The following is a 25,084-nucleotide window of genomic DNA, read 5'->3' as shown; positions in this document are numbered from 1 at the left end:
TCATAGCCTTACAAACCCTATGGAGTGCAGTTCTACTCTACAACTTGTAGGGTTGTGATGAGTCAGAATTGACGTCAACTGGCTTGGTTTTTTTTGTTTGTTTGTCTTAATATGGTAACTTTATAATAAGACTTGGTATAGGGAACGTTCTACCATGTATCCTTCTTGTCCATATGTCCTTGTTCTTCAAAAATTTCTTTACTAATCTTGGCTGTATGTTTTTTCATTTGGTGAAAATTTAGAGCCAGCTTATAAGTTCCTTGAAAACCTCTATTGGGATTTTGACTGGACTGGCACTGAATTTATAGATTAAATTGGGAAGAATTTATATTTTTACAATATTGATAGTCCTGTACAAGAAAACTTTCCCTAGATATTTTTCTTGCTACTGTAATTGTGTCTTCTTAAAAATGATATTTTCTGTTGATTGCTTTTTTTTAAATAGGAGCATGACTGATTTTTATATATAGATTTTGTGTCTAAAAATCTTGATGAAATCTTTTATTGGTTCTAATAATTTGTCCATGGACTTGTTTTGGTTTTTCTATGTAAATAACTGCATTATCTGTGAAAATGACCTTTTGTGTTTCCTTTCCAATCTTTATAACCTTTTTTTGGTCTCATATTCTTCACAAGAAATGTGTGAGGTACATATGATTATTCCCATTTTGCAGATTAAGAATCTGAGGCTCAAAGAGTTAAACTGACTTTTCCAAGTTCATACAGAGAGTTGGTGACAGCTGAGATTTGAACTCAAATCTCTTGGATTCCAAAGCCCATGTTCTTTTCCCTAGGTTACTGTTCCTCCCAGATTACCTTCCATTTATAGATGAGAAAAGGGCCAATCACAGAGACGAAGTGTCTACATCACTCTGGGTGAAAGAGCAATTGGGAAGGCAGAAAGAAGCTAACGAAGCCTTTATAACAGGAGTGTAAGACTAAACTAGGATTCAGGGCATCTGGTCCTAATTTCAGCTCTGCCACCTACCAGCTATGTCACCTTGGGAGAATCACTTCCTCTCTCTAACCCTTATTCATTCGTTCAATAAACTTGATTGAGCACCTGCAATGTGCCAGGCAGTGTTCCAGAGGTTGGGGTACAGCAATAAACAAAAAAAATCCCTGCTCCCAAGGAGCTTACATTTAGTTAGGGAGACAGACAATGAGCAATATAAATAAGTGAAATAGATGGTACGTCATCTGTGATTAGTGCTATGGAGAAAAATAAAATAGGGTAGGGGCCTAGGGAATGTTGAGGAATGGTTGCAATTTATCAGAGTGATCAGGAAAGGTTTCATCAAGAAAGTGGCTATCTTAGTTTATCTAGTGCTGCTATAACAGAAATACCACAAATGGTTGGCTTTAAAGAATAGAAGTATATTTTCTCACAGTTTAAGGAGGCTAGAAGTCCGAATTCAGGGCTCTGGCTCTAGGGAAAGTTTCGCTTTGTCTGCTCCGGAGGAAAATCCTTGTGTCTTTCAGCTTCTCTTCCTCAGTTCCTAGGTGATATCCGTGTGGCATCAATCTTTCCCCATTCGTGCTTCCTTGCTTCTGTGCCTAATCTGCTTCTTTTATATCTCAGGAGTCGTGGGTTTAAGATACACCATGCACTGATATGGCCTCGTTAACATAGCCAAGAAAACAGTATTCCCAAATAGGATTACATCCAGTTACAGAGGTTAGGATTTACAACACCTATTTTGAGGGGACACAATTAAATCCATAACAGTGGCATTTGAGCAAAGACTTGCATATGGTGAGGGGAGGAACTCTGTGGATATCTGGGGGAAGAGTGTTCCAGGCAGAGAAAACAGCAGGTGCAAAAGGTTGAAGAGGAGCATGCTAGGTGTGTGAAGAAAGAGCAAAAGGGCCAGTGTGACTAGGTTGGGGTGAGCGAGGGGGAGAGAAGGAAGAAATGTGATCCAAAAAGTCATCCCAGTCAGGTCTTTCAGGACTTGCAGGCATTTTACAGGACTTTGGCTTTTGCTGTAAGCAAGAAAGAAGTCACTAGAGGCTTTTGAAGAGGAGAGATGTGATCTCACTGATGTTTAATTAGCTCAACTGCACTGCTGTATTGAGAACAGACAAAAAGGAGATGAGGACAGAGGCTGGTTGTTATTGTTGTTGTTAGGTGCCATCAAGTTGGTTCTGACTCATAGCGACCCCATGTACCACAGAATGAAACACTGCCCGGTCCTGCGCCATACTTATAGTAGTTGTCATGCTTGAGCGTATTGTTGCAGCCACTGTGTCAATCCACCTCGTTGAGGGTCTTCCTCTTTTTCACTGACCCTGTACTTTACCAAGCATGATGTCCTTCTCCAGGGACTGATCCCTCCTGACAGCATGTCCAAAGTATGTAAGATGCAGTCTCGCCATCCTTGCTTCTAAGGAGCATTCTGGTTGTACTTCCTCCACAGCAGATTTATTCGTTCTTTTGGCAGTCCATGGTATATTCAATATTCTTCACCAACACCACAATTCAAAGGTGTCAATTCTTCTTTGGTCTTCCTTATTCTTTGTTCAGCTTTCACATGCCTACGATGCGACTGAAAATACCATGGGTTTTTTTTTTTTTTTTGGGTCAGGTGAACCTTAGTTTTCAAGGTGACATCTTTGCTTTTCAACACTTTTAAGAGGTCCTTTGCAGCAGATTTGCCCAATGCAAATTCACTGGCTAATTCTTTTCCAGAGTAGACTGCCAGGTTCTTCTGCTCAGTCTGTCTTAGTCTGGAAGCTCAGCTGAAAGCTGTCCACCATGGGTAACCCCGCTGGTATTTGAATACTGGTGGCATAGCTCCCAGCATCACAGCCACACACAAGCCCCCACAGTATGACAAACTGACAGACGCGTGTGGGTAGCACTTATTAGGAATTTAAATTTTGTTCTACATTTTTCTCCCATTCTATCTCGGACCTTCTATTGTGTCCCTGGTCAGAACAGTTGGTAGTGGTAGCAGGAACCATCTAGTTCTTCTGGTGTCAGGCTAGAAGACGCCATGGTTCATGTGCAATGTTAGTTTGGTGGACTAGTTTCTTCTCTGAATATTTGGTTTCCTTCATTCTCTTTTGAACCAGACAAGTATAGACCAATAGTTGTATCTTAGATGGCTGCTCACAGCTTTTAAGACCTCAGATGCTACTCACCAAACTAGAATGAAGAACACTAATCTTTTAAAGACTCCATTATTTTTTTCCTTTGACTTTTTTGTAGATACTATGTGTTTGCACTAATGAAGGCATCCTCATTAAAGGACCAAATCAGAATTTTTGTTATGAGTTATGGATTTTGATGCCCATTATCTGGGATAACGTGTCCTAGCGGACCATGGATGACGTAGATCCTGCTGATATGCATCAAATGATAAAATCATTTCTTTTTAGTTTTATTTTTTGGAAATTTGCAAAACACAAGGTAAAACATGAAAGCATCTGGTAATGACAGCAATACATTTTTATTCTAGTTTCTTTCTTCTTAGCCTTTTAATTATTTTTCATGAAACTTCAAAACATGGTACAACGCATTCTTCCTTACTGCAAAAGCAATACTTACAGCTCAAATAAATAAAACCAAGGGATTTTTTTTTACCTCGGGAAAATTACCACCACAATGCATTGTTCATTACTGTGAAAGAAATAAAACTAAAGGAATTTGAATTTCAGGAAAATACCACCACTATGTATTCTTCAGAGCCCTGGTGGCGCAGTGGTTAAGAGCTCAGCAGCTAATCAAAAGGTTGGCAGTTCAAATCCACAAGCTGCTCCTTGGAAACCCTGTGGGGCAGTTCTACTCTATCCTATAGGGTCTCTATGAGTCGGAATCGACTCTATCGGCAACGTTTTTTTTTTTTTTTTTAATATATTCTTCATTATAACAAAAGCAGTTCTAACAGCTAAGAAGCAGAAACAGCTGCCCTGGAATACTGCAGAACTGCACAGTGGTGCATTCCACCTGCTACACGTGGAAGCAATGATTGGGCCCTAAGATTGAATGCAGGGTAAGAATAACTTATAGGCACTCCAATCTCTTGGGAAGTACCCTGCAATGTGTTATTCCTTTTTGGAAAGATGCTATTGGCTGTTCAGAAGCTAAAAAAGAAGGGAGCCAGTAACACCTGGAAAAAATGAATGGCATAAAGGAGAAAATGGCCACTATGAATGAAGACTGGCAATAGCTTATTCTCACAGTAAGTACATTCTCATGAGAACATAGCAACTGGGAAACATAGTGAGGAGGCTTATCTCACAGAAATAAGGGTAAGCCTGTCAAAAGTTTAGAAAATCCACATAGCCAGGAGGCATCACCTAAAACAATACTTAATCTACACGAAAATGAGCCCCCACCCCACCTCAGGATTTTTAAGATTCACAAATTTCAAAACACTCCCTCCTTGAGGCTAAATGCATTAAAATTGAGCTACCCACTTTCCAAAGAACTTCAGTGGCACAAAAACTTCATGGGATACTGTCTGTCCCATGGGTCTTGAAAGGGTTATCTCTATGAATTTAAGGGTTATACCAACTGACAGTTGCCCCACAAGACTATGGTCCTCAAGCCTTTTAACCCAGTAAACCAATCCTGCCACGTGTTTGGATACATCCAGGAAATCTCCATAATTGTGCCCCCATGTGCTTTATTACATAAATGAATATGTATGCAGCACACACAAACATGTATATACCTATGTCTACAAATACACATATACATGCACATATATATCTACTTGTATATGCCTTCCTATACACATATACGCATACACATCTACCTATGTAACCATACACATATTTTTTGGTTGTTATTACTGTTGTAGCAAAACTGTATATGTTACAACATTTACCAGAATTGTCTTTTTTCTTGCTTACTTCTTAGTGTCTTCATTTGCCTTGGTCAAGTTGTGCAGACTTCATCCATATTTGGTATTGCCTTTCCCATCATCAAAAATAACAAATGTCTACCATCTAGAAAGTGATTCCCTCTCCCTCTCCCTTCCATGCCTGGTAACCATCAAAGAACTTTGCTTTCTGTGTGTATACCTATTCTTGACTTTTTAGAATAGTGAGATCATACAATATTTGTCCTTTTGTGATCGACTTATTTCACTCAGAATAATGTCCTCTAGATTCATCCATGTTATGTTTTGCAGATTCCTCATTATTCTTTATAGTTAGGTATTCCATTCTAGGTATGTACCACAATTTGTTTATCCAGTCTTCCATTGATGAGCACTTGAGCTGTTTCTTTTTGCTATTGTGAATAATGCTGCAATGAACATAAAAAATAGGTGTGCATATATCTATTTGTGTCACTGCACTTATATCTCTTGGATATATACGTAGGAGTGGGACTGACTGCTGGATCATAAGGTATTTCTACTTCTAGCTTTTTGAGAAAGTGCCATACCATTTTCTATAGTGGTTGTACATTTTACAATCCCGCCAACATTGTATAAGAATTCCAATCTCCCCAAAACCTTGCTGGCATTTGTTATTTTCTGGTTTTTTGATCAGTGTCATTTTTGCAGGGGTGAGATGGTATCACATTGTAATTTTGATTTGCATCTCTTTAATGGCTAATGATCATAAGCATCTTTTCGTGTGTTTCTTGGCCACCTGAATGTCCTCTTTGGTGAAGTGTCTGTTCATATCCTTTACCCATTTTTTTATTGGATTGTCTGTTTGTTGTTGAGTTGTTGAAGATTTATATATATTTTAGAGATTAAACCCTTGTCAGATATGTTGTTGCCAAGGATCATTTCCCAGTCTGTAGGTTCTCTTTCTACTCTTTTGGCAAAATCTTTTGATGAGCAGAAGTATTTAATTTTCAGGATGTCCCAGTTATCTAATTTATCTTCTGTTGTTCATGCATTTTTAGTTGTGTTGGATAGACTATTTATGCCAAAATTAGGTCTCCTAGGAACTTTGTGGTTTTAGTTTTAAACTTTGGTCTTTGATTCATTATGAGTTAGTTTTTGTCTATGCTGTGAGGTACAGATCCTGTTGAATTTTTTTGCAAATGGATATCCAGTTTTGCCAGCACCATTTGTTAAAGTGATTGTTCCATATTATTTTGAAATAAATCCCAAATATAATTTCATCTGTAAATATTTTGTATGTATCTCTAAAAGATAAGGATTCTTTTAACATAAGAGTAAAACCTTTAACACATTTAACAATTTCTTGTTGTTGTTAGGTGCCCTCGAGTTGGCTCTGTCTCATAGTGACACTGCATACAACAGAACGAAACACTACCCTGTCCTGTGCCATCCTTAGAATCGTTGCTATGTTTGAGCCCATTGTTGCAACCACTGTGTCAATCTGTCTTGTCAAGGGTCTTCCTCTTTTTTACTGACCCTCTACTTTACCAAGCATGATGTCCTTCTCCAGTGACTAGACCCTCCTGATAAAATGTCCAAAATACATAAGATGAAGTCTCGTCATCCTCCCTTCTAAGGAGCATTCTGACTGTACTTCTTTCAAGGCAGACTTGTTTGTTCTTCTGGCAGTCCATGGTATATTCAGTATTCTTTGCAAACACCATAATTCAAAGGCATCAACTCTTCTTTGGGTTTCCATATTCATTGTCCAGCTTTCACATGCATATGAAGCGATTGAAAATACCATGGCTTGTGTCAGGTGTGCCTTAGTCCTCAAAGTGACATTTTTGCTTTTTAACACTTTAAGGAGGTCTTTTGCAGCAGATTTGTCCAATGCAATATGTCATTTGATTTCTTGACTGTTGTTTCCATGTGCATTGATTACAATTCCTTAATATAATTGAATATCCATTAAGTGTTCAAATTTCTAATTGTCTTAAACATTTCTGTTTTTTTCAATTTGTTCAAATCAGGATCCAAAAGGTTTGTTTGTTCGCTTTTTTTTTATTTCTCCCTTTCTTACTCCTTCTTTCCTTCCTTCATATTTTGCTTTAATGTTTTAAAGCAGATCCCTGACATTATGTGATGTCATCTCTAAATATTACCATATATATGATCTTAGTTATCTAGTGCTGCTATAACAGAAATACCACAAGTGGATGGCTTCAAGAAAGTGAGATTTACTCTCTCACAGCCTAGGGGACTAGAAGTCCGAATTGAGGGTGCCAGCTCCCAAGAAGCCTTTCTCTCTCTGTCAGCTCTAGGGTAATGTCATTGTGACCAATCTTCCCCCCTCATCTAGGAGCTTCTCAGCACAGGGATCTTGGGTCCAAAAGATGTGCTCTGTTCCCAGCACTTCTTTCTTTGTGGCATGAGGTCCCCATCTCTCTGCTTGCTTCCCTCTCCTTTTATCTCTTGTAAGATAAAAGGTGGTGCAGGCCAGACCCCAGGGAAACTCCCCTTACATTGGGTCAGGGATGTGACCTGAGTAAGGGTGTTGCACATCCCCCTAGTCCGCTTTAACATAACCTAATCTGGCCTCGTTAACATAACTGCCTCTAATTCTGCCTCATTAACATCATAGAAGTTAAGATTTACAACACATAGGATAATCACATCAGATGGCAAAATGGTGGACAACCACACTATACTGGGAATCATGGGCTAGCCAAGTTGACACAAATTTTTGGGGGACACAATTCAATCCATAACATATGGGTATTTTCTTATATAACCACAAGACCGTTACCACCTAATAAAATTAATAATGATTCCTGAGAATCATCTAAAATTCAGTCTGTATTCAAACTTCTCTGATTTTCTCAAATATGTCTATTCTGGATGTCTTCTCTACTTTTCACCCTTCTCCACCCGCCTCTGTGCCCCTAGAGGCTGACCTGTACGGACTGCATTAGGGTCTCCTTTTTTTATGGTGGAGCCCTGGTTAAGAGCTAATCAAAGGGTTGGCGGTTCAAATCTACCAGCTGTTCCTTAGAAATCCTGTGGGGCAGTTCTACTCTGTCCTGTAGGGTCGCTATGAGTTGGAATCGACTCCACAACAATGTTTTTTTTTTTTGTTTTTTTTTTGCTTATGGTTGGGTTCAGCCAATAGGAGACACAATAAGACATCAGAGACCAGAAGGAGATAGAGGTCAGGATATTTAATCCCTGGCTTCCTCCCTGCCAGGTCACCGAGGATCAGCTGTAATTTTCTACCCAAGGTCATGGCTCCTTTCAGGCAGCCCTCTTCATATAGGTCCCTTCTTAGATTCCAGTAACTGCTCCCTCTCCTGTACCCTTCAGACAGTGAGGATTCCCTACTCTTGGCAGCCTCAGAGTACCCTAACCCTGCCTCCATCCTCAGGTTACCCAACTTGAGTGTGCCATCTTTTTCCAGGACCCTAACTGACACATGGAGTCCATGGGTGGTGCAAACAGTAATGTGCTCAGCAGCTAACTGAAAGTTGGGAGGTTCAAGTCTGTCCAGAGGTGCCTCAGAAGAAAGGCTTGGTGATCTACTTCCAAAAAACCAGCTGTTGAAAACCCTAAGGAGTACAGTTCTGCTCTGACACACGTGGGGTTGCCGTGAGTCAGAGGTGACTTGATAGCAATTGGTGGTGCTGGTGGAACTGATATGTATGTCTTTTTACAGTTGATTTGATTGATCCAGGTTCCAAACAAGATCTACATGTTGCATTTGATTTTTATGTCTCTTAACTCTCTTTTCATATGGGACACCCTCCTCCCCCTTTTGTTCATACCATTGACTTATTGAAGGAACTGGGTCAGTTCTTCTGTAGAATGTTCCACAATTTGAATTTGGCTGATTGCTTCCTTGTGGGGTCCTTTAGTTTTTTTCTCTGTCCCCTGTATTTCCTACAAACTGAAAGTTAGGTCTAAAGGCTTGATTAGGTTCAGGTTTGGATATATATATTTAAAAAAAAATTTTTATTGTGCTTTAGGTGAAAGTTTACAGCTGAAGTTAATTTCTCATACAAAAATTTATACACATATAGTTTTGTGATATTAGTTGCAGTCCCCACAATGTGACAGCACACTGTCCCTTTCCATCCCAGGTTCCCTGTGTCCATTTGACCATCTGGTTCTTCTGGCCTCAGGGTAGATGAGGCCATGGCTCATGTAGGCTATCAGCCCTATGGACTAGTTTCTTCTCTGAGACTTTGGTTTCCTTCTTTCTCTTTTGCTCCCAACAAGTAGAGACCAACAGTTGTATCTTAGATGGCTGCTTGTAAGCTTTTAAGACTTCTGATAATACTTACTCACTAGGATGTTGAACACAAACTTTGTGATGCCAGTTGAATGAGCTGTCCCAAGAGAACTTTTTTTTTTTAACAGTAACTTCTTAATGTCTAAAATTGTCATGAAACCTTTTTGAAAAACTGGGTAAGTAATACATGGACACATTCTCACTAAAAATGACTCAATACCTAAAAATATGGAACAAAATATTAAAGTCTCATTTCCTCTCCTTATCCTTTCCAGACAGGACAAGTATCTTGGTATACAGCCTTCCGGTCTTTTTCATATGATTTTCATAAAAGAAACATATATGTATAGTTACAAGCAATAATTTCCTGCCCCATAACTTCTCATTCCCAGTTCAGTTCCCCAGAGATCATCTCTTCTAACTCTTTTAGCTGTTCCGTTGTTTATGGTTATTTCTTTACTTAATGAACCAACTGCTGTCACATTGACTTTGACTCAAGGAAACTCCGTGTGTATCAGAGTAGAACTGTGCTCCATAGGGTTTTCAATAGCTGATTTTAAAGAAGTAGATGGCCAGGACTTTCTTCCAAGGCACCCCTGGGTAAACTTGAACCTCCAACCTTTTGGTTAGCAGCTGAGCACATAAATCATTTGTACCACCTCCTTTCTTTACCTAACAAATTTTCAATGATATCCTGCCCTCCATCTCTGCTTACTCCTATCTTCTCGATGCACTTACAACACTTTTAATAGTTCCTCTATATACCTTTGAAACCAGGAACAATAAACTAATCATTATTTTATTTCTTGTTCCATCAACTATGAACTTTTGACTCCCTTCAACCTTCCATCATATATACCTTCACATTTCAAGACTGAAACATTTGCTGTTTGTTCTATAGGTATAATTAAGTCATCCATGATGGTTTAGGCCTAAAAACTGAAAATCAAAAGTATTTCCAATATTGTGACCAGGTGAAACTTGTTCAGGGTGATCTCCGGAATTACATTCCCCTTCTTATAATTTTGTTTCGTTTTCTTTTTTTCTTTTTAATAATTTTTATTATGCTTTAAGTGAAAGTTTACAAATCAGGTCAGTCTCTCACACAAAAACTTATATATACCCTGCTACATACTCCCAATTACTCTCCCCCTTTTTTTAATGAGGCAGCCCGCTCTCTTCCTCCACTCTCTCTTTTCGTGTCCATCTCCCCAGCTTCTAACCCCCTCTACCCTCTCATCTACCCTCCAGGCAGGAGATGCCGACATAGTCTCAAGCGTCCACCTGATCCAAGAAGCTCACACCTCACCAGCATCCCTCTCCAACCCATTGTCCAGTCCAATCCATGTCTGAAGAGTTGGCTTTGGGAATGGTTCCTGTCCTGGGCCAACAGAAGCTCTGGGGGCCGTGACCACCGGGGTCCTTCTAGTCTCAGTCAGACCATTAAGTCTGGTCTTTTTACAAGAATTTGGGGTCTGCATCCCACTGCTCTCCTGCTTCCCCAGGGGTTCTCTGTTGTGTTCCCTGTCAGGGCAGTCATCGGTTGTAGCCGGGCACCATCTAGTTCTTCTGATCTCAGGATGATGTAGTCTCTGGTTCCTGTGGACCTTTCTGTCTCTTGGGGTCGTAATTACCTTGTGTCCTTGGTGTTCTTCATTCTCCTTTGGTCCAGGTGGGTTGAGACCAATTGATGCATCTTAGATGGCTGCTTGCTAGCTTTTAAAACCCCAGACACCACTCTTCAAAGTGGGATGCAGAATGTTTTCTTAATAGATTTTATTATGCCAATTGACTTAGATGTCCCCTGAAACCATGGCCCCCAAGCCCCTGCCCCTGCTATACTGGCCTTCGAAGCATTCAGTTTATTCAGGAAACTTCTTTGCTTTTGGTTTAGTCCAGTTGTGCTGACCTCGCCTGTATTGTGTTGACCTCGCCTGTATTGTGTGTTGTCTTTCCGTCACCTAAAGTAGTTCTTATCTACTATCTAATTAGTGAATATCCCTCTCCCACCCTTCCTCCCTCCCACCTCTCGTAACCACAAAAGAATGTTTTCGTCTCAGTTTAAACTATTTCTCAAGTTCTAATACTGGTCTTATACAATATTTGTCCTTTTGCAACTAATTTCACTCAGCATAATGCCTTCCAGATTCCTCCATCTTATGAAATGTTTCACAGATTCATCATTGTTTTTTATTGATGCATAGTATTCCATTGTGTGAATATGCCATAATTTATTTATCCATTCATCTGTTGATGGGCACCTTGGTTGCTTTCATCTTTTTGCTATTGTAAACAGTGCTGCAATAAACATGGGTGTGCATATATCTGTTCATGTAAAGGCTGTTATTTCTCTAGGATATATTCTGAGGAGTGGGATTGCTGGGTCGTATGGTAGTTCTATTTCTAGCTTTTTAAGGAAGCACGAAATTGATTTCCAAAGTGGTTGTACCATTTGACATTCCCACCAGCAGTGTAGAAGTGTTCCAATCTCTCCACAGCCTCTCCGACATTTATTATTTTGTGTTTTTTGGATTAATGCCAGCCTTGTTGGAGTGAGATGAAATCTCATTGTAGTTTTGATCTGCATTTCTCTAGTTGCTAATGATCGTGAACATTTCTTTATGTATCTGTTAGCTACCTGAACGTATTCTTCAGGTTTGGATATATTTTAAAGTAGAACTGACAGAATTTGCTAACAGAATGGATGTGAAGTATGAGAGAAAGAAGGAGTTGGGGAAACCTCAATTTCCCCATTTGTAAAATGTTGGTAGTAGTATCTGGCATCCTACCCTGCTTATTGATAATCTTAAAAGAGGTATTGCTGTGCAGTTGCTACAAGTACGCATGTAAGGGACTATGGAAAAACAGCCCTGTACCCAGGAATCCTGGACCTTTAGGTGGGTGTCCTGGGAGTGGCCATAGGAAGGCTGGTGGACCCCAGGAGCCCCTCCCAGGCTTGATGTCCTCCTGGAGTCTTGTAGCTAGAGGAGAGCTGAGGAGGTAAAGCAGGTTTGGGGAAAACGGGCCTGGGTTGGGGAGCAGAGCTGGGGATTTGGCTTTCAGGGGGACAGTTTACTTGAGGGTTAAAAGCAATGAACAGATGTTTTCTCTTGCGCTTCAGGGCACTCAAGGCTCCAAGGGCCTCTAAGGGAGATAAGGAAGGATGATCACACTGGGTCTGTTTCAAAGTTCCTAACAGGAGGCTTGGGCCACGTCATGAGATTTGAGGAGAGTGCTTGTGTTGGTTAAATGAGCATGAGGGAGTAAGTGAGTCTGGGCAGTATGCGTAAGAAGGGGAGTATGTGTGGGCACCTGAGTGGCTGAGCTGACGTGCGAGTGAAGAACATAATTGTGAGTGGATGTCTTAATGTGATAGTTTCTATGGAGTACCTGTGAGTGTGCAAGGGTTATGTGTACGTGGTTTGAGTGTGTCTGCCTCTATGTGGTGGGTGGGTTCAGGGGGGAGGGGAAGATTTTGGCTGTAGGTCTTAAGGGCCGAGGCCTATGTTAAAGGTGGTTTATCCTTTGAAAGCTATTTTTGGCTTTGATAAGGAGCAGCCATGGGGTCCCTTCAGCAGGAGGAGGCTAGCCCAAACCCTCAGGTGGAGCTGAGGATGGACCCATCACTCATGGCTGTGTAGCATCTGACTTTCTCTGGCACTCTGTTTGAACCTTAGTTTCCTTCTCTGTGTTGGAGAGGGTTAAATTGGCTAATATATGAGGGAGGGTCTTGCTTCCTCAGACAGTTCCTGGTACCTGGAGGCGCTGGGGGTGCTCAGTAAATGCAGGCTGAAAGAATGAGTGAACAAATGGACTGGAGGCTGAGGCAGGGAGCTCTGTGCCATCCCTCACTTACATACACATGAAGCCCCCACCAAGCTCATACATACATGCTTACCTGTGTTCACCCTCAATTGCCCACACCTGTTCATCCTCATGCCCACTAATCCACATGCTGCCAAACTCTGGCTCAGTGTCTTATGAAGTTTCCCTCCTCCACTTCTGCAGAAACTCTGTCCCCATGGGTTCTTTGGCCTCTGTGCTTCCTGGTCACCAGGGATGCCCACACCATTCATGCCTCTCGCTGGTCACAGTAGCGACCCTGCACCCCTCCCTTCTAATCCTTTTTATATTCTAGCTCGCTCTCTCTTTTCACCTTTTCCCTGTCTTTTATTTTCTCTCTGACCGCCCCCCCCCCACACACAGAGGCACAGACACACACACAGAGGCACAGACACACACACAGAGGCACAGACACACACACAGAGGCACAGACTCACTGTCTGGGTCCCATCTTTTTCCGTTTCATCTTTTTCTCTTTTAACTCTCTTGACCTTTGTCCTTGTAGCATCTTCATTCCTGTCATGCTCTCGCTCCATGTTTACATTTGTCTGTCTTTCTCTGTGTTCGTTTCTCCCTCCATCTCTTCCTCCGCCCTCTCTCATTTTCCCCTAACTCCTCTCCCTCCTCCCTCCTCATTCTATTTTCTGGATCACTCATTTCTCCTCCCTCCTCTTCTTCACTCTCATGCTCAATTTCTCTCTCTCTCTGGAGTGCACTCTCACGCTTTCTCTCTCTGACCCAGCTCCCTAGCACTGTGGTTGTTGCCCACAGCGCACTGCCCCTGCTCTGTTAGAAGCTTCTAAGCAGTACCCAGGGCCCGGGTGGCCCAGCTTGGATGTTTCTGTGACATCCGTTGGGGGCCCTAGGGTCACGGCATTTCCTCCCGGGGGTGACTTGGCAGGGGTGTGCTCTGTTTTCTCACTTCTGCAATTTCCAGTCAGCACAGAGGGTGAGGCTGGGGCCGGGGCCCAGACGGAGACACTCAGACCCTGCAGTCAACTGTGGCCGCTGCCCTGGGTACAGGTAAGGGGGCCCCAGCCCTGGCTGGGTAAAGGGGGGAGGCTGCACTTAATCAAATGGGAGCTTCTGTTTTTAAGGGACTATTCTGGTACCTTCTTCAGGCCCAGAGCCTCATGTTTAAAAAGAATTTCTTCTGGCCAAACTTTCCAGGGGACTTAGCTCCCCTTTCTGGTTGTCTGAGGTCAGCCAAGACAGTGCTGAGGTGACCTCACTGGAGGTGCTGTGGTGATGAGAGGTGGCTTCCTAGCTCTCAGGGAGCTGAATGCCATCTACTTTATTGGATGTGTGACCCTGGCCAAGTTTCACCCCTCTCTGAGCCTCGGTTTCCTCAGTTGTCTAATGAGAATGATGTCTCCCTGGCAGGATTGTCAGGAGGATAGAGGGTCTAGCAGAGGTCTGGGTACTTGGGAGCTCACTAAATGCTAGGTTTTCCTGGGAGATGATGAAGATAATGAGGATATTGGTACAAAAGGCCAGGCCCACAACCATTGCCCCATCAGGTCCTAGGCGATAGGGACAGGGCCCAGGCTGTTACCTCCCTGTCCCTCGCTAGCTTTGGTGAGCAGGGTTCCTGCCCAGGCACTTGCTCGCCTGTGTGGAATGACGGCATCAGTAGGGGAGGGAGGGCATTCTGTAAGCATTTGGGCTGCTCTGATGTAGCTCTGACTGAATACACAGCTGTGCGCCAGGTGCTTGGCATGAATGTGTGTGTTTGGAGGTGGGGGAGGTGCTAGAGAAGCAAAAGGAAAAGCCTAGTCCTTCCCTTTAGGTACTAACAGCCCAGCCTGGGAAAGAAGTCAGCTCCGGGGCTGCAGAAATGGTCCTGGGCCCGAGGTGGGCACCCAGGGTTTTGATTTCAGTGTTTGCTGGCAAGCTGAGACTTTGGGCAATCCGAGACCCCCAGTTTCCTCCTTTGAAGATTGGTGTTTATAATACTGACCTTGTGGGTTTGTGGGGAGGATGAAGTTTGAGGCCAAGTGTGAAAGTGCTTTGTCAGTTGTAACATGCTGCATGATATGAGCCAATGCATTACTAGAATTCCTGACACTGTAATTGTTACTGTAAACACCTTTAGGATGAGGAATTTGCTTTGTTCGGTGTTCTATCCTTACCTTTAGCACAGAGTTTGACACATAGTAGATGCTTAGTAAATACGCATTGACTTAATGAATGATAAAGTCATTTGTTGTAGTCAGAAAGGAATGGATAGTGAGCCAGAGGTCCCTCTTCTGGTCTCAGCTCTGCCCGTGATACTGTTGTCACCTCAGGCCTCAGTTTCCGCATCCGTCCAACTCAGGGTTTAGATATGATGTTCATAGTCTATGGCATTAATGACAAAATGCACACCCAGGACTGAGCTTTCTCTCCTGATCTGTATTGGAGTGAAAATGGGAAGGGGAGAGGCGGTTGTTGTGAAAGACTGGGACACAGCCTGTTTGTCCTTTTTCTGGGGAGACTTGAAGGGCCTGTGAACAAGGCCCTGATGGGGACATGGGGGTTCACCTTTTTTCCAATGGCAGCCTCTGTTTCCCTATTTTGGTCCTCTGTCTTACCTAGAGCCCCCCACTGGGTGGAGGCCCAGGCCCAGGAGGGAATGACAGCCGAACTATAGCCTGAGAGTGCTCTGTGACTGGGCCTGTGAGAGGGTGTTGGACTGGGGGAGCCAGTTCCCAGGAGGGAAAATGCTGAGCCCCGAGCCCTGCCACCTCTCTGACCAGCCACCATGGGGTTCCTTGGCAGCATGGTGGGAGGGGAGAGGAACCTTTTTTTGTGTGTGCATATATCTTGCATGTGTGTGTCTGTGTGTGTGGATTGGGGAATTGCCTTTTGCTATACCCACAAGTGTCTGGAGGGCAGGCCAGGAGTATGTGCCACTTGCAGGTGGGCCCTGGTACAGCCCAACAGTTCCCAGCAGCAGTGTCACTAACAAAACCAGCTGAGAGGCTGATATGCTGGTGGCTCCTCTGTTCCTTTCTTCCCTGGTGCCTTCAGCCAAGAGGAATCAAAAAGAAGCCTGTGCATAAATGTGTGTGCTCAGGCTCCAGTGTGTGTGTGTGTGTGTGTGTGTGTGTGTGTGAATGTCTGTGGTGGGGAAGAGGACTACCACTCAGCAGCCCTTTCCCACCCTCTTCAGCAGGAGGGTGCTGCTCAGGGTCTGGGTTTGGAGTTGAGCTCACCTAGCTGGGGGTGCAGATGGTGTATGATCCCAGTTATATGAAATACCTGAAACCGGCAAATGCATAGAGACAAAAGTGTATGAAGTGGTCACCAGGGGCTGGGGGGAGAAGGAGGGAATGGGAGTTATTGCTGAAGGGTACTGAGTTCTGTTTGAGGTGATGTAAAACCTTTGGAAATGATAGTAGTGCTGGTAGCACAACACAGTGAATATTAATTAACATCATTGCATTGTACACTTAAAAATGGTTAAAATGGCAAATTTTGTTTTTTTTTTTTTTTACCACAATTAAAAAAAAAAAAGCAAAAAACTTTGTGCAGGACCCTTTACAGTTGATACAGGGCTTTTCAGTTTACCAAGTGCTTTACTGTTTACCAAAGCCTTTGTCAGCCCCAGGAATCTCATTTCCTTCTCACAACACTCAATGCTTTCAGGCGGGTGGGGCATCCTATTTTGCTGGTACAAATCCCAAGGCTCCCATTTGGGAAAAGACTCACTCAGGACTGCGGATGGGTGGGTGGGTGACACGGCTGAGGCCAGGGTCTAGGTCTCCTGAACCTAATTCCTCGGCTTTCTCTCCAGCCACCTCTGGATGCTTTTTCCAGAAGGGGAGATGTGACTGGGTTCCTGTATGACTGATTTGTTTACTTATTTGTTCATTCAATAAAACATTTTCTGGGCACAGGAGAGGGGAGGAGGAAGGGGGACGGGAACTCACAATTATTAAGCAATAACCATGTGCATAAATTGCTTCAATCTGCTCTCATAACTACCCTGGGAGAAAGGTTTTATGATCACCATCTTGCAGATGAAGAAAAAGAGGTTGGAAGAGTCAAAGATCACACAGGTAAGAAAGAGGACAGGTGCAGACCCAGGTCTGTGACTCCAGGGCCGTTACCTACGTTGTTCCCCTAGGCCAGGAGCTTTCAGGCTGGGAAAAAGACTTAAAAGTCAGTGTGATTCCTGGTATAACACAGGCATGTGGCCAGTGTTTAGGAGGCCCACAGGAGGGAGCACCTCCCTGCTCCCTCTTCCTTGCCATGGCTGACTTCCAGGAAGGGGTGGGGGCGGGCAGGCAGGGAGGGAGACTCAGACAGATACCTTCAGGGAGGAAAGAGGAGAGATCCAAACCAGGTTCTGTATCCCCCAATCCCACAGGGACTTCCTAGGCCAGTTGAGCAGGGGCTGAGTCTTCTTAATGCAGTATATATAGCTGGGGTCAGGTTGGGGCCCCCAGTGAGAAGAAAAATTGGGTAATCCTGACTGTGCCAGGCCACCTCCATTTCTGGAGTCCTAGACTCTATCTCTTACCTCTACCCAAGCAAAGACTGCTATTTATTCAATCAATAAATGTGACAGGCACGGGTATTAGATGTCTTGTACTAGAAACCGTGGGAAGCCCAGTTCATTCCCCGGATGTCAGCATATTTGCTCTCAATTCACCTCTCGAATCACTCTGCTTCTTGGAGAAATGGTAATGGTACCACTCCATGAAGGGAGTCTGTAGAGGGTATGGCAGCAAGGCTACGGCAGGGCACAAATGTCAAGCCACAGGTGAGATCAGAACAAGAGGTAACTCATTTATTAAGCACCTACCATATACAAGGAGGAAGCCCTGGGTGATAGTGGTTAAGCGCTAAGGTTGCTAACCAAAAAGGTCAGCAGTTTGAATTCACCAGGTGCTCCTTGGAGACCATATGGGGCAATTCTACTTTGTCCTAAAGGGTCGCTATGAGTCAGAATTGACTCGACGGCAATGGGTTTGGGTTTATATGTAAGGAAATCCTGGTGGCATAGTGGTTAAGAGCTATAGCTGCTAAACAAAAGGTAGGCAGTTCGAATCCACCAGGCACTCCTTGGAAACTCTATGGGGGCAGGTCTACTCTGTCCTATAGGGTCACTGTGAGTTGGAATCAACTTGATGGCAACCGGTTTGGTTTGGTATATGCAAAGCAGAGCCCTGGTGGTGCAGTGATTAAGAGCTATAACTGCTAACCAAAAGGTCGGCAGTTCAAATCCACCAGCCGCTTCTTGGAAAGTATGGGCAGTTCTACTCTGTCCTATAGGGTCGCTATGAGTCAGAATCCACTTATGGCAATGAGTTTTGGTATATGGCAAGCACTTTAGAGGTTTATTTGCCTTCAGCCTCAGGGCAATCCTGTGAGGTCCATGTTGATATTGTTCGCATTTTATAGATGAGAAAACTGAGACTCACAGATGGGAAATGATTAAACTATGGGGTTTTAGTGGCCCCAGCAAGCCTAAGGGCGGGAAGTGGCTGAGGCTGGCATACAAGGGTGTGGAAGTAAAGGGTAAGGAACAGTTTAGCTGTGTTTGTGGTGGTGGTGGTGGTGGGGTGGGGGGTGGGGAGGGTTGGTTTATCTATTTAGTAAATATTTCTTGAATGTTTACTGTGTAGGAGGCCCTGTGATGGGCACTGGTGACATGTCAGAAGCCTTGTTTCCAGGGAATTCCCAGTCCAGAAGCAAAGAGAAATCAACAGCTATTATAATGCAATGCTATGAAACTCCATCTCGGGTAGAGAAATAAGACTAACAATAACCAGCTTACACTAAGCTCTTACTATAGGCCAGGCTGTGCAGGGCAAAGGGAATAGATCTAGATGGCAAAATTCTTCTTGTCTCCGTGAATATTTCTGGGTCCTGTCAGCTTAGTGCAGGGTTTGGGCCCAGTGCCCAGCCTTAATCCACCAGGGAACTGTGCTTCCATGTTAAACTGAGTGGTATGAGCCTCCTCCCTCTCCCTCCAAGTGCTTCTTTCCTTCCTGAGCTGTTGAAAGCTTTGATGGCATTAGTCTGAGGCCTTGTCTGGGGCAGGCAGAACAACCAGTCTATGGGTGTGAGCCCCTTGTTACCGGTGGGAACCCCAGGTTCTTGCTCGGCATGACCAGTATTGGCCAATAAATGAGAGATCAAGGTGGGAGAACAAGAAAGGCACCTTTATTTCCTTGTGCAAGGAAATGGATCCGCTGCTGCCAAGACTGTTCTCCAAGGGCAGTCAGGCAGGTTACTTTTAAAGGGGTTTACAAGTAGGGAGTTCATACCAGTTACATCAGCGACATTCTTAATCATACTATGCAGGCAGGTGCAATGGGGTTTACCTAAGATCCCCAAAGAAAAGCAGGATTCAAAAGCAAAGCTGAGGGGGTGGAGCCCAGCAAAGAAAGTGATTTTGCAATACAACACTGTAGGGGAGGAAGCAGGTAAAGAACACAACACTGTGTGGTTTCTCTCTCACTCCTCCCATTTCTTTTTGGACATTGGTCATTTAAGACCAGTGTCCATTTTGAACTATATATAGCCAGCTCAGAATTGTTTGGCATATTTTTGGGGAGGGGAGGGGCAAATATTGGACCTAGGCCTTTCATTGTGGCTACTGACCTCTCGTTGGTCTATTTACTAAATATTAAAAGAAAAAGAGTGGCTTTTATGCCCTGTTTAAGTGAATGTCTCCCTAAAAGATTCTTTTTTCCAGATTGTTTTAGCTATTATCTTTATTCCTTAGGGCCCAGTCAATATACCTTTATGAGTCTTTTCGAGCCAGCTCCAGTTGGTTCATATTCTCTGCTCAAGGACGGGGAATAATGGTTCCAATATTATTTTCTAAATCATTTCCTCCAGTTGATCAGAGATTGGAGATAAGACATCGATGATCAATACCTGGACTTAGTCAAGCTCCTAAATGGCAGCCATTGCAGACTCTTTAAACTCACAGTGCTGGTTTTCCACCAGATACCATTTGGTTCTTCACCGGGATATTAAGTAAGAGTGATTATCTCGATCGCATTGCCGGAGTGAGCAGACTCAAAGTATATCAACATTTTAGCCTGAGGCCTTCTTTTGCCCTTTTAGGTGTGTAAGACAATAGAAGATAAATTTTATTATGCCTGATACTATCAGGATGAAGACTAAGAATATTACCATCCCTTGCAGTAGTGATGTGGCCCATGTACTTCTTCCTGATGGTTACCAACCAAATAAATCTGGTGTTTTTAAGTCTGTTAGAGTGTGTAACCAAGTAGCTTGTTGTCTAATTATGTGTATAGCCTGTTTTACTTCTCCTGTGTTGTTTATCCAAACTCAACAAGACATGTTTGCTACAGCACAGACTATACTTTTTTGGGGTGATAAAAAAACCTTAAGGTTGTTTTGTTATCTCAAGTCACCTTGGCTGATGAGGTCAGAGATTATTGTTGTGTCTTCATCTCGTTAGCAATTTTGTCTGTTATTTGTCCCATGATTGATAAATTTCTTAAAGATTTTTCCGGTTCAACTATACCATACCTAGGAATTAAAGCTACCAACTATACCCTGAGTATTGGATCAATGGGTTTCTTTTTGACTCTTGTTTCATAGTATGTAACAATTTAACATTACCTTTTCAATATTTACTAGTATCATTACTGTGAATATCTAAAGATAATCTTAAAATTCTCAAGGTACGTTGCCCATGCATTCACTATCCACCGAACCCACTGCATTCACCATGGAGCCTAACTAAACAAGAGATTGCCCACATCAACACACTGTCCTTTGGAAAGGGATCATTTAAAACCAGTATAGTTGGATCCGCCACACACAAAGTTTGCCTAGAGGAAACAGAAGGTATAGAAAAATTCACATGGGACAACCAGATTTTCATTAGAGGATACATGATTAACAAAATGATATAGGATGGACCTCTCCTGTCGGAGGTCTTCAGTTAATCTGTTTCAAACATACTAAGTGTTCTTCTCGAAGGTAAGCTGTCCCTCCTTGGTCTACCAATTAACGGTCATGGATCACTTTCTCAGAAGCAGTAGTGTCACAAAAACCTTTTTTATGAGAGAAGAACTTCTAATTCAAGAGTTATAATATCTAAACCCATTAGTTAAATAATTTAGGAGAAAGGAAAATGGTTTGTTGTATCTAGAAAGTAGGGCCTTAAAACATCAGCAATGTTCCCACATAAAACCCATAATTTTCTTTGGTTTACTCAGTCTTATGTAGTTAATTTTGTTCCACATGATTCTGGATCGGCCACAGTCAGCTTTTGTACTGAAGTTCTGGAAATTTTACTTAGTCCAGTCACAGTTCTTTTCGAAAGTCCAATATAGTCCATCTTTTTGTTGAGATATTTTGGTCAAATGTTCTCAGCAAATCAGCAAAGTAAAAACTTATTTACGGATGACAAAACTTAATATGGCCATGATTAACTTATAAAAATAATACTCTTATACTGAAAAACCTGATAGAAATTAATTACAAACATAAAGTAAAGGCCAAATAAAATCAGTTTAAAAAAAAAAAAACGAGATAAAAATATCTCTAAATATATCCATTAACTGTATTTTTAAACAGGTTGAGATATAATACATAATAATCTTGAGATATATTGCCAGGATATACCAACAATATACCAAGATTATCAAATCTTTAACTACCTAAATAGTAATAAAAGAAAACTTCATAATAAATGATATGAATTCTCAATCAAACCACTGGCTTTGATAAAGTTGCAACCAAGTTAGCAATGAAGAAATAAAAATAGGATTATGACATAATATTATGCATTTGCTGTCTGATATTAGGCAAAACCACAAGAGGAAATACATATAAATCTTAAAGAGAATCAGGCATTTTTCTTGATTTTGACAATACCTTCCATGTGATTTATTAAATAAAACTTTTTATTCCTTTATAAAATTTTTTTTTGTGGTTTTTCATGAAGTTTCAGAGTTGTCAGGACTTTATTAGGGGTCACCATGAAACAATACTGAGGTTATTTAACCAAAGATTTTAAAGTGAAAACCTTGGCTCTTTTTTTTTTTTTTTTTAAGCCATGCAGCTTGGAGAGGCCAAACCTCTGCCTTCGAGGCGGATTTTACAAAGAATAGATTAACTCTTTAACTCAGAAATTAGAGAAAATTTTGTTATTTTAACAGCAAGAAACCCAATTCTTTGTTTTATATTTTACTTAACGTTAAAGCACCTAAAAATCTCGTAAATTAAACCATTAACCTTTAGTCAGACAGGTAAAACTTTTGACTATACCAAATAAAATTTTTTTTAATAAACGTCTTAAACATGGTCTTTGTTGTATACCTCTTATAGTGCATCCCTTTAAATGGCAAAAATGAACACACGCATTAGCAGACCCAAATGTTCACACATATATATCCTTTCCCTTGTGGCATAAAAAGCAAAAATATATAAGCTTAAATGATGACAAATATCTATTAACTCAATTTAACATCAGTAAGTTACCTACAAGGTTTTAGAAATTATTTTAAGCCTGTAAACCATAAAACATAAAACTGTTGTTGAAAGAAAGTCTGTTTAAATGTTCGAAGTTTTCATTCAACTTTTACTATTTCTCATATTTTCCCAATCTAATTTTAGCCTTTAAAGATTTTATCACCTGGCTTTGGAAATGGCAAAATCTCTGCTCAGCTGGCCAATTCATTGATATGGATATAACCTAAGTGTCATTTCAGACACATCTTACTGTGATTTCTATTTGACCTTGGAGACTGTGGTCTGGGGAACCCTGATGTCGTTCTACCCTCTCTATTTTTTTGACTCATGGTAGAAGAAAAAATGAAGCAATTCTGATTCATTCACATATATTTAAATTGATTGAGGCATTTCGAAAGGCTATCTACCCAGGAAATACCAAAGCTCTTTAGCAATTTTGTAAATGAACCCATCAATTCTTGGCTAGGGAGACTGGAGGCTGGTGGGGGAGGTCATCCTAATTCATTTACATATGTCTAAATTGATCTAGGCATTTTGAAAAGCAAAAGAGAACTAATTTCTTTCCCTTCTATTATCCTCTTGGAAAGCAGTTTTGCTTTCTCTTTGTCATAACCTTTTAGATAAAAGTAAATATCAAAACCCTTCAGCAGTTTTTTTTTTTTCCTTTTTAATACTCTGGAACTGTTAGTTTTAAGACAAAATTATCTTTTTTCTTTAAAGAGAACACATTTTGTATAATGTCTAGCTTAAGTTACTTAGAAAGGCTTTGTTTTTATAGCTACTAAAAATCTAAATCATAAGACAGACACAAGACACAGTTTTTCTTGGATAAGGAAAGAATTGAGGTTCTAAGACAGCCTTACGAAAAAAACAGCAATTCCCAGTCATAGCCTCCAATATGATACAAGTCAGAAACTTAGACACAATGCTCTAGGCCAGAAGCAAGCTCTCAGGACAAAAGGAGACAGAAAGACCACATAAACTCACCGAACAATACCACACAAAACAAGGGTATGTATATAGTAATTTTTGGTAAGATTGACTGAATTCAATGGAAAAAACAGGCTATAGATAAAACTTCCCCCACGAGTCTGTCAGTTTGTCGTACTGTGGGGGCTTGTGTGTTGCTGTGATGCCAGAAGGTGTGCCACCGGTATTCAGATACCAGCAGGGTCACCCATGGAGGACAGGTTTCAGCTGAGCTTCTAGACTAAGACAGACTAGGAAGAAGGACCTGGCAGTCTACTTCTGAAAAGCATTAGCCAGTGAAAACCTTATGAATAGCAGTGGAACATTGTCTGATATAGTGCTGGAAAATGAGCCCCCCAGGTTGGAAGGCACTCAAAAGATGACTGGGGAAGAGCTGCCTCCTCAAAGTAGAGTCGGCCTTAATGACGTGGTTGGAGTAAAGCTTTCGGGACCTTCATTTGCTGATGTAGCACGACTCAAAATGAGAAGAAACAGCTGCAAACATCCATTAATAATCGGAACCTGGAATGTACAAAGTATGAATCTAGGAAAATTGGAAATCATCAAAAATGAAATGGAACACATAAACATCGATATCCTAGGCATTAGTGAGCTGAAATGGACTGGTATTGGCCATTTTGAATCAGACAATCATATAGTCTACTATGCTGGGAATGACAACTCAAAGAGGAATGGTGTTGCATTCATCATCAAAAAGAACGTTTCAAGATCTATCATGAAGTACAATGCTGTCAGTGATAGGATAATATCCATACACCTACAAGGAAGACCAGTTAATATGACTATTATTCAAATTTGCGCACCAACCACTAGGGCCAAAGATGAAGAAATAGAAGATTTTTATCAGCTGCTGCAGTCTGAAATTGATTGGACATGCAATCAAGATGCATTGATAATTACTGGCGATTGAAATGTGAAAGTTGGAAACAAAGAAGGATCAGTAGTTGGAAAATATGGCCTTGGTGATAGAAACAATGCCAGAGATCGAATGATAGAATTTTGCAAGACCAACGACTTCTTCATTGCAAATACCTTCTTTCATCAACATAAATAGCGACTATACACATGGACCTCGCCAGATGGAACACACAGAAATCAAATTGACTACATCTGTGGAAAGAGACGATGGAAAAGCTCAATATCATCAGTCAGAACAAGGCCAGAGGCCAGCTGTGGAACAGACCATCAATTGCTTATATGCAAGTTCAAGCTGAAACGGAAGAAAATCAGAGCAAGTCCACGAGAGCCAAAATATGACCTTGAGTATATCCCACCTGAATTTAGAGACCATCTCAAGAATAGATTTGACGCACTGAACACTAGTGACCGAAGACCAGACGAGTTGTGGAATGACATCAAAGACATCATCCATGAAGAAAGCAAAAGGTCACTGAAAAGACAGGAAAGAAAGAAAAGACCAAGATGGATGTCAGAGGAGACTCTGCAACTTGCTCTTGAGTGTCGAGCAGCTAAAGCAAAAGGAAGAATTGATAAAGTAAAAGAACTGAACAGAAGATTTCAAAGGGCCTCTCGAGAAGACAAAGTATTATAATGACATGTGCAAAGAGCTGGAGATGGAAAACCAAAAGGGAAGAACACGCTCAGCGTTTCTCAAGCTGAAAGAACTGAGGAAAAAATTCAAGCCTCAAGTTGCAATAGTGAAGGATTCCATGGGGAAAATATTAAACCAAGCAGG

At 41.8% G+C, this 25,084-nt stretch overlaps 1 protein-coding gene across 2 annotated transcripts in view; it reads left to right on the top strand.

The window, feature by feature from the left end:
- Positions 1–13,694: 13,694 nt before the first annotated feature.
- Positions 13,695–25,084, top strand: part of PTAFR (platelet activating factor receptor) — a 32,623-nt gene continuing 21,233 nt past the window's right edge. The window contains exon 1 of one of the 2 annotated variants that reach the window (XM_003415431.4): positions 13,695–13,968. The gene's annotated coding sequence lies outside the window, so the exon portion shown is untranslated. Of the gene's footprint in view, positions 13,969–16,920; positions 16,989–25,084 lie in introns of those variants that run through there. The other variant, XM_064281571.1, reaches the window with a different exon arrangement.

The sequence above is a fragment of the Loxodonta africana genome, chromosome 3 (assembly GCF_030014295.1).
Source record: "Loxodonta africana isolate mLoxAfr1 chromosome 3, mLoxAfr1.hap2, whole genome shotgun sequence".
Taxonomy (NCBI): Eukaryota; Metazoa; Chordata; class Mammalia; order Proboscidea; family Elephantidae; genus Loxodonta; species Loxodonta africana.
This window is presented reverse-complemented; position numbering and strand designations above follow the sequence as displayed.